At 35.1% G+C, this 7,556-nt stretch overlaps 1 non-coding gene across 1 annotated transcript; it reads right to left on the bottom strand.

Annotated features, from left to right (window-relative positions):
• Positions 1 to 5,594: 5,594 nt before the first annotated feature.
• LOC140854987 (small nucleolar RNA R71) lies at positions 5,595 to 5,701 on the bottom strand. The gene has a single exon (XR_012138080.1). It is a non-coding gene; the product is annotated as a small nucleolar RNA R71 (small nucleolar RNA).
• Positions 5,702 to 7,556: the final 1,855 nt, after the last annotated feature.

Genomic DNA, 7,556 nt, shown 5'->3' with positions numbered 1-7,556 from the left:
ACCAATGAGAAGATCATGATATAATAATTTTGAGATCTCCATGAGACTCCAAAGTAGAAGCCCTTCAATGGTGATCCACACGGGACTGATCAGGACCCTTCCCAACTCGACATGGTGCTACAGCCTTCTTCACAAGTGCGCTGCCGATTATCCTTCACAAGAACTAGTTGCACCATAGCTTGTATGCCTTCATGACCTCCATTAAGACTTCTTTAGAAATCTTTCCTCAAAAGATCTCACTGTACACATATCAGATTTTATGTTCAACACATGAACAATCTGATTTTTGGACAAGCATCTCATGCTTTCCATTTTCTCTCTTCCCTTCCTTTCTATTTTTCTTTCCCTTTTCACTGTCTTTTTTGCTTCACATTTTTTCCACCTCTTTCTTATCTAATTCTACATCCAAAGCAATTTTTGGATGAATTTTATGCCATATGGGATGCCCCTTATAAAAGGAATGAAGGGGCACCACACAAAACTCCAAGGGGTGCCAACTCTTGGCATCCCATCTTCCTTACATGCACAAATTAATTTTTTTGCATGTAATCCAAAGATTCAAGGTATGGAATAGGAAGAGATTAATAAGCATAAGGACTCCTCCTCTACTAAGAAAAATATGGATGCCATCTTATGGTGTGTGGAAAAGAAATTAGCATGAGATACCAAGAGTCCTTAACAATTAAGACTCTTCCACAAACTCAACGCATATAAGGGAGAATCCAATTTTTTTGGCATTCAAACTCCTTGCTAGAGAAGGACTCTTCCTTCTCTTCTATGCCGATAATCCTAAGAGGCATCTCATGTCACGAGAAATTAAGAAATGCAGAGAATTAAAGGAAAGAATTAAGAGTTGGTTATGAAATGGACTCTTCCATTTCCATCGCACAAAAAGTGGGCATCCCTTATTTATTTTGGTATGGAGTTCCTTCTAAGAGAAGGACTCCTTCTCCTCTTCCATGCCCACATGTCCCAAGGCACCATCTGATGGTGCACAAAATTAAGGGATGTGTGGAACATGTAAGAGAATTAAGATAAGTAAAGGAGAAGGACTCCTCTCCTTAACTTCCAAAATAAATATGATGCCACAAATAAATTGGCATGTGATTTTTGGCATGGAGGTAGTGGATTCACATGGAACTCTTCTATAAAATTTAAATAAACCAACTAATAATTTGATGGCTCAAACCCAATCACATTAGGTCAAGACAACAAGCAAAGGGTTAGCACAAACACATTTGCACAGAACCCAATTGGGAACTTGGATTAATTCATGTGCTAGCAATTCAATTAACCCATTGGATTTACAATAAATCTAAATAGATTGTGAAAGAAGAGTCTCCTATAAGCCAATCGCAAGTGTGCTGCAATGAAACTTTTCTTTGTAATTTTCTAACTCATGTAATGATATTTATTATTTGATAATAAAATAAGGCATTGATTCATTATATTAGCTGCATCATATTATGACTAATATTATGATGAACCCCATAGATTAGGATAATGGTTTTAGGAGAAATGAATGGGTCATGCTAGTGAGACCTAAAACTCTAAAATTTTAATATTAAATATTTCTGATCGTAGGAACATTGAGTTAGGGTTCAATGTTCTGGATAACCTAACACATCCTATATATGCTTGATGGAGAGGGTGGCAGATCTCACTAGCCACTTGTGTGAGATTCTAATACAAGGATGTGAGTGCTCATTTGAGAAATGAGTTCACTGAATTGACTCGATGAAAGAGAACATCTTATGGAAGTCGTACTTGCATGTCAAAGATGGTTCTCTATGTGGGAGTTGTATAAGTGATCTTTAGACCTGAGATCACCATGAAATCTTATGCATATGAATCTATATTTTGGTTCATACTCAGGCATGACATTAAGACATGTACGGGGTATTCTGGATATGGTGGAGTGTGTATGAAGTCTGTGAGTAGGTCAACATGGAATCGATCACTCCTAGTAAGAAGAGATTGCATCCTATGTATTCTCATTCCTAGATGACTCAGAAAAATCTTTTGGTCAAAAGTAGGAAAGAGATTAGAAAAAGTTTCTAATGCTTCTTCATTGGAGTCATCATTGGTTAATTGAGAATTGATATGAATATGTGTTTGAGTTTGACATGGTTCCATGCTCAGAAACATATTCAGAGTGCAGGAATGATCGAAGGATTAAATTACACGATAACATATCACTGAAGGATATATTTGATATTTTTACCAAATTTCATATCTTTTGGATAGTTATAATATATTACTAGACATCAATCTTGACTTGTAGGTCTGATCAAATTAAAGAGTTTAATTCGATCACCAATTAGAAAGAATTCTAATTCTTGAGCTCGGATTAGCTCGATTAGACCTAAATCGATTAGATTAAAGTCTAATCAAATTAGATCAACTTGCATCCAGACCTACCGTTGGCTAGATGTGAAACCCAATGGGTCACACACATATAAAAATTGGCCAATGACCTTTTTGAAAAAGGTTGATTAGAATTTTGGATTCAATCAGGATTTCGGTAAGCATGCTAGCATGTGTGGAATCCCTAGCTCCTTTGGAGACCAATTTGGTCTCATACCTTGCTAATTTGTTAGCCCAATTTGGTTGATATTTAGGTCAGGTCAAGCTACTTAGAAGTAGCCAAAAAGAGGTGCCATATGTGGTTTTGATAAGTGTTATATTTTTATATTTATTGAAGGTATTTTTGATAATTTATGGTGCTAACATCTTCTTAAAAACCCTAATTTCATGAATTTATTGATTTTTCTTAAAAAATAAGTGATTTTAAAAAAATATAAAACTAGATATATTTATAAAAAAATAGATATTAATTTAATTAAGCAATTTAAGCATCAAAATGAAGAGAAATTTTTAAAGAATTTAATGCATATTTTTTTCAATTTTTCAGAACAAAATCAGAGCAAAAATAGAGCTAAAATACCCTAAAAAATAAGAAAAATAGCCTTCGAAGTATGGTGGACCGGTTGCTCGATCCATAAAGCCAAGGCGCGATCCATCGAAAATACTACGCGGTCCACAGACATGGTCAACGGACAGCGAAAGCTATTTTGCATGATCCAACAGCTGAATTCATCCTGACCTCGATTCGACAGTTAGCATCCATTACCGATTTATAAAGAGGGGTTTTTACGCGATCGGACGGTCGAAAATAAATCCATCATGAGATCCGATGGTTGAGGATGCTCTCGACTGAGAATAAGAGATTATCAGCATGATTCGACTATCTAGAACTAATCCTAAGTGCGATCAGACAGCTGTGGTTTGTACCAACTTTGATAAGGATTAAAACTATGGATTTTGGGCAGATCTGGGCAGTTCAAGCTCCATCCGATGGCCAAGAATATTTCTAAGGGGATTAATATGATTTCTAAGGATTTTAGAACTCCTTTTCCTACCAAAAAATTATAAAAAATTTATCTATAAATAGGAGGTCTAGGAATAAGCTTTAGAAGCAGAAAATTTGAGTAGAAAGTGTAGAAAAAAATAGAAAAAAAAATTAGATAGGTTTAGGGACCCAAGAAAAAGAAGGAGAAAAGTTGGTTCGCTCTACGGAGTACGATGAAAGATGGAGAGGTCATCAACCATCTTCCCGACGAAGCTTGGCTAATCAACTTCAGATCTTTGTTACAATTTTATTTTATTTTATTATTTTTTTTAAATTTTTTGTACTTGAATTTTAATTTCAATTAATATAAAATTTATTTTCTTGCACTTTAAATTTCTGTTATTTATTTTTATTGCAAGTAGATGCTAGGATCTAGTTAGTAGATCTTAGTATCCAATTTATTTTATACTTTTTAAATTCCTATTATTTATTTTTATTACAAGTAGATGCTCGGATCTAGTTAGTAGATCTTAGTATCCGATTTATTTTTTGCACTTTTAATTTTTATTTTCTAACTTAAATTACTTTCTCTAAAATTTTATTTTCTTTTTGTAAAATTAAAGATTTCAAGTCAAAATTCTACCTTCTCTATAGATTCGATCCGACTGACTACTTTCTATATATTTTTTATTTTTATTGAAGTCGAAATTTGATTGATAATCACGGTGTCCTAACGACAGCATCACGATCGTATCAATTTTTGGCGTCCTTGCCAGGGAAGGCACCAATTTTAATGTTTGATTTCTTTAATTTTCTTGTGACTATTACTTACTAATTTTTTTTATCTTTTTGCAGGAAAAGAATTCAAAAATTTAAAAAAAAAAGGAGATAGAAAGCTTCCAAGTTGGTGAGATCAATCCTAACCCTAGCCTTAACTATTTCTTTTTAGTAATAATTACTATTCTTTTTAATTCACCTAAAATTCACCCACACAAACCTAATAAAAATCATATGACAAGAGTAAAAATTTAATTATTTAGAAGCATTCATCATCTTAGATTTTTTTTGGTAATCGTTTGAGACAAGGTAAGCTTTCAAGTTTAATTAATTTTATGCATCTAATTTAGTTGCATAGAACCCCTTGTTTGAAATTGGTTGTGCATATTCATCTCAAATCAATTTAAGGGCAACACCCATAATAAGATAAGGTGGAGATCTCATCACCCTTTCTTAGCCCAAAAACAACCAACCAGCATCCCGCATTAACCCAAACCTAACTAAAATCAAGTAGTCATGGGCTCCTAGAATCAATTGAGTTCAGTTTGAGTATTGTGGTCAAGTCAAGTACAAAGTAAGTTTGGACTCACCCCTGAAACTAGTGTCTAAGGCTAGAGGTCAAAGGCTCTGCCTAAGTAGACTTGTGGTTATTTAATTGGTTCTGTTGGCTTACCTGACCAATTCAATTGGTGTCTAAGGCAAGCAACGGGAGGAACCCACGATCCTACCTCTTACCTGGCTAGTTGAAGGAAGTTAGAACAAACCTAATTTGTATCTAGACTAAGCCACTCTACATCAAACTGTTAGGTCTAAGGAACCCGTAGGTGTCTAGGTTTAATTGTTTGCTAACTTGATTGTAATTAACACTAAACCACAACTAATTCTTCCCACCTTACGTATCTAGGTCTAGGGCTCTTTCTTTCTTCTCTCCTTTTTCTCTTAAAAAAATGAAACAAAAACAAAATTTGAATCATACATTAGGGTTTGCACTAGTATATGCAAGGTAGAAGATCTCTCTATCCTGACCTAGTTGAACCCAATCCTGAGATTGAACGGTTGATTCATATTAAACCTGAAAATTAGATGGCTGGAGATCCTAGAGAACCACCTAAGTAGATGAAAGAATATTTTTATTCCTTCCACCTATAACCCATCGACTTGTATCCACTTACCTGATATCTCTACAAGCCACTATGAGATCAAGTCGACCACAATCCAGATGCATCCATCTTTCTATGAAAATACTAATGAAGATCCTTACAAGCATTTGGATGAGTTCTTAGAAATTTGTTCCAAGGTGAAAATTCAAAATTTTACTGATGATGCACTTAGATTGACCTTATTCCCCTTCTCACTTAAAGACAAAGCCAAGTACTGGCTTGGCACAATAGGGAGACCAATCCAAACTTGGACTGAAATGCAGCACGAGTTTCTTAAGAAATTCTATCCCATAGGTCAAACCAACACCATGAGGCGAGCCATCACTGGATTTGCTCAGCTTCCAAGAGAACAAATTCATGAATCATGAGAGAGACTTAAGGAACTTCTTAGAAAATGCCCACATCATGGTCTATCTATGTGGCAAATTGTTAAAGCTTCTTATAAGGATTTGGGTGATCAATACAGACAGATGGTAGATGCATCTTGTGGGGGTGCATTCATGAGTAAAAGTAAGGATGAAGCCTACACTTTATTTGAAACTTTGAGTAAAAATTCAATCAATCATGCTTCATTATCCTCCTACGAAAGATCAATCCTTCACCAAAAGCGGACAGAAATTTTTGAGATCAAGCAAACAGACTCTAGTCCTAAGGCCGATCTGAACCTAATAGCCCAAAGATTAGATAAAGTCGACCTTCTTGCCCAAAAATTTGATCAGTTTCTAGCATTAGGTCAATAATCTCCTGCACAATACACACCACCACCTAATTATTAAGAGATTTATTCTATCTGTGCTAGCCTGGCCCATCATATGAGTGAATGTCAATGGCTGCACAGTTTCCACCCTTCATTCAAGAACAAGTTAAAGTTACTCCAAACCTGTCAATGATCCATTCTCTAACATATATAATTCAGGCTGGAGGAACCATCCTAATTTCTCTTGGAGACCCCAATAGACTCAGGCTTAGACTCAAATTCTTTCTTTGCAAAACTTTCAGAGTAGGCCTCCATACCAGAATTATGCCTACAATAGAGGTCAGCCCAGTCAATCTATCCAGCCACCATATCAAAATTAGCCACCATACCCACCTCCTCAATAGACTAATCTAGTTGATGATAGATTAAACCAACTACAACAATTGATCATGATCCAACAATAATCTATCACTAGGCTAAAAGCATAAATAGATCAATTAACTGAATCTACCATGAGAAGAGAACTAAGCCAATTGCCAAACGAATCAATACCAAATTTTGAAAATAACCCACCCATCCACCAATCACCTGGACCTAGTCATCAATCCAATGTCCCACCTAAGAATCCCCAATTGAAAGTGACAATGCAATTTCTAAGCAAAAAAGTGATAGAATTCTTAAGGACCCATATCAAGTCCAGGTGAGTGAGGCAAGTACTGATGCTAGCCAAAAAGAGAATTTAGAAGAAGAGATTAGTACTGAGACTAACCCAATAGAAGAACCTGAGCCCAGTACTGATATTGATCTAAATGATAAAGAGAAGAGAGTGGATGAGCTACCCAAGATATATTTACCAAAAGTTCTATTTTCTTCAACCCTAGAAGTTGGTTCTTCTACTCTAGAATCATCACCTCCTCCAGAACTGCAGTCATTTTTGATTACACCTGAGTATACATGTTTAAAATCAAATGATACTCTTTTAGTAACTATTTCTTCAAACTTAGCTCCTAACCCAAAAACTCAATTTATGAGCATTTTAGAAGAACAAATAGGAGAAATTTTTGATAAACAAGGATCTGTGAATGGGTTTGTGAACTATCTTTCTAAAATTAAGAATGAGGATGTGAACTACTTTCTAAAGATTCATAATAAAATATTAAAATTTATTATAGACCATCTTCTTGAGATTGGCAATTCAAAACCATTGAAATTTGTCAATCCAATATTTGACACGGGATAGGTGAGAGAATCAGCATGATCTGGCTGAAGACGGTAAACTTAGCACTTTCTGGGAGGCAATCCAATTTTCAAGTTTTCAATTTTTGCTTTTGTCTTTGCTTTCTTTTGCATTTTGTTTAGGATAATCGAGTCTTGCTTTGTGTCTTTTGTAAGGATCTGAAAATAATCTTGACTAAGTTGGGGAGAGAATCAGTTTTGAAAAGACTTATAGATCAGGTGATATCTCTCCTTTTCTTTCTTTTTACATGCACCATTCATATTTCCTACTCCATTGAGGACAATGTTGATTAAGTTGGGGGAGGAGAATAATTTTTTTTTTTAAGTCCTCAAG

This window comes from Elaeis guineensis, chromosome 1 (genome assembly GCF_000442705.2).
Source record: "Elaeis guineensis isolate ETL-2024a chromosome 1, EG11, whole genome shotgun sequence".
Classification (NCBI taxonomy): domain Eukaryota; kingdom Viridiplantae; phylum Streptophyta; class Magnoliopsida; order Arecales; family Arecaceae; genus Elaeis; species Elaeis guineensis.
Note: the sequence above shows the minus strand (reverse complement) of the source record. Positions and strands in the feature narration are given on the sequence as shown.